Source organism: Mirounga leonina, unplaced genomic scaffold (genome assembly GCF_011800145.1).
Source record: "Mirounga leonina isolate KUSES-001 unplaced genomic scaffold, KU_Mleo_1.0 Mir_153, whole genome shotgun sequence".
In the NCBI taxonomy this organism is placed as follows: domain Eukaryota; kingdom Metazoa; phylum Chordata; class Mammalia; order Carnivora; family Phocidae; genus Mirounga; species Mirounga leonina.
This window is the reverse complement of record NW_023270387.1, coordinates 17,191,902-17,195,051: the sequence shown is the minus strand read 5'-3', so window position 1 is coordinate 17,195,051 and position 3,150 is coordinate 17,191,902.

The window sequence follows — 3,150 nt, the reverse complement described above, 5'->3', positions numbered from 1 at the left end:
TTGAATGAACATTGCTCTAGGATCCATGAATCAAGTAGGTGCCTTCCTGACCAGGAGGGTTCGAATCTTGTCAGACTAGAGCTTGAGACCTGACATTCAGGAGCTGGCCCAATCCTCAGAACTCTCTCTTCGTCCTACTCAAGACCTCTCTCTCCTAGAGACTGCAGATATTTAGAAGAGACTCCAATAGGGGGCTCCGCATCTATTCACATACAATCCACATTGTTTACCCTCTAGCTCTGGCATATCTGTCTGCTGCAATTTAACACCTAGAGAAACTGTTTTTACCATTTAACACATTCTCTCCGAGTTGAAGTGGAGAAAAAGTTCACTATCCAACACTAAATACCTCCAGAGCTCTTCCCAATTCCTTCTTTGCATTCTCTATGCTGGGCACACAGACACAAGCATACCACATAGCCAGCCTCTAGCCATCTCTAGACCATTCCCTTCTCTTCCTTAGAATCCAGACACACCCCTTTTGGCTAGCCAGGTTATTCTGTACCAAACATGCTCAGTGTGGCGACCATGTTTGCAACCCATGTTCGGCTTGTGCATTTCTCCTATGCTCTCTTATGTCTGTTCACGCTATTTTCTTGGGTGGGAGGTATTACTGGCTGTTTCTCGCATGTTCCGCATAGCTGAACACCGAACAGGGAAACCTTCGTGAGTCACAGATAATGAAGTGACAATGCTCTTGTTCCACAGTTCTTCAGAGGAAGTCTGTATTGTAAGTGGTTATAGGGACTAAGGGAAAAAGGATATCACTCTGCTTTTGAGATCTGAATTCACAGTTACCTCTGTGGTTGGAACCAGGGCCTAACGGAAGTAGCTGAGGTTTGGGGCACCGGGGTGGCTCAGTCAGTTAAGCATCTGACTCTTGATTTCAGTTCAGGTCTTGGTCTTAGGGTCATGGGATCGAGCCCTGCCTCAAGCTCAGAGCTCAGCGCGGAGTCTGCTTGAGATTTCTCTCTCCCTCTCCTTCTGCCCCACCCCCACCCCCCAGCGTGCACTCTCTCTACATAAATAAATAAAATCTTAAAAAAAAAAAAAAAAGTAGAGGTTTGGCAAACTCCCGTATGTGAATTCAGTCGTACAAATGACAACAGAATTGTAAACAGATGCAATTGCTCATATAAAGTGATAAAAGGACACACACCAAATGTTAACAGTGGTTTTCACTGGGATTACTGGAAAATCTCATTTTCCTCTCGGGGCTTTTCTTTTCCCAAAATTTCTGTAGTGGATACAGATTCCTTTTATAATCCCCCAAATAAAGTGTTATTTAAAAAGGTAAACTAGGGGGGTGCCTGGGTGGCTCAGTCGTTGAGCGTCTGCCTTTGGCTCGGGTCATGGTCTCGGGGTCTTGGGATCAAGCCCCGCATCAGGCTCCTGGCTCCGTAGGGAGCCTGCTTCTCCCTCTCCTCCCTGCTCATGTCGCTCTTGCTCTCTCTCTTTCTCTCTTAAATAAATAAAATCTTTAAAAAAAAAATAAATAAAAAGGTAAACTAGCTGGTTAAAATTAATTCCAAGTGTATACACCTAAATCGGGCTATCAGAAGGGTCACTTGGAGTGGCTATGTGAACTCATTAAAAGGACAGACTCTGGAACCGGGCTACTTGGGTTCAAATCCCAGTTCTGCCCCTTCCTAGCTGTTGTGAACTTGGGCAAATTTTTTACCTTTCTATGCTTCAGTTTCCTTATCTATAACATAAAAATAGTAGTATCCTCCTTAAAGAACTGGTGTGAGGTTTAAATGAGTTAATATATAAGAAACCCTCAGAATAACGCCTAGCACGGAGCAATTCCGTATTTGCTATTGCCATTCATTGCCATGGTCCCACCACCGCTCAAAATGTTTTCGGGCGTTGGTGGTATAGTGGTGAGCATAGCTGCCTTCCAAAATGTTTTCGGAACCGCCTTTTGGAAGCATTGTATTCAGGGTCTTAAGCACATTCCCCTGAATCACTTTGTGTGCATACAGTGGGATCCCATTTCCTCCTTTGAGGAAGTGCTAATTCTTGAGAGCAATCAAGCTTATTTGGGGTTCAAAATAAGGTGTGCGTATGAAGTCAAGAACTTAATGCTCCTGCATTGTTCATCTACTGCCTATGAAGAATTCCAAAAAACACACGCCGGACACACACCCAGACAGTTCAGCACCATCTAGGACTTGATCAACCCCTGGCTAACTAATAGGTTGGGTTTCTGCTAGCAAGAGGCTGAAAAATAAATTTTAATTACGAGACCTCTTCATTCAATCGATCCTGAGGGCTTTACCGACTAGCCTACAACCAACAGGCAAATTTCATAAAAGGCTGATTTACATTTAAATCCAAGCCTTTTTTCTCCTTCAAAGTTGCTGATGCCAAGTTTTAAGTATGAAATGTCATTGTTTTCATACAAATATTCCCAAACATTACCAGTTGTCATTTTGGCATTAAATAAGTTTGCGGCATTAACAATGATAACATTAGCATTTTTAAAAGCGTTAACATCATTGTCCTTCTGTAAACTATTGCAGGCTCAAATTACCCTACACAGACTCTTTAAAAAAAAAAAATTAATGGGGCACTGGCATCAAAGCCAGTTAGGGCTGGATGAAAGGAATAGCAGTCACCTCCTTCATGGTCCCAGCAAAAGGACCATAATGGTCTCGTACTAGCCCAGTTATCGCCCTACAGGAACAACATGTGGAAATGGTGTGTCCCACCGTGTACATAAGTAAGTGAACAAAAAGTGCGTTAAACATTCTTTTCCCAAGATGCAAGGGATTTTGATAAAATCTAACTGGGTTGTCACAAAGGAAAAGAATTCTCTGTGTTCCTAAGTACTGAATTCTTTACAAAAACGTTTTCCATTTTTTTTTTTTAAAGGTTTCAGTGATCTAGCATCTTGGGGAATATTGTGTTCCATGTAAATGATTTTGCAAAGAAATTTAAGTAGATCTCTTTATGTCTCCAAATGTCATTTGTCATCTTTCTGGGGGAAATCCTTTAAAATCGTGTTACCTGTGCCCTTAAATTCCCTAACCAGATAGTATTACTATTCTAGACCTCTATTACTGAAACCAAAAGGGCAAAGCAGCATGGTGAATAAGAACACAAACTTAAGAATGGAATAAATCTAGGTTCAAATCCTGATTCTGC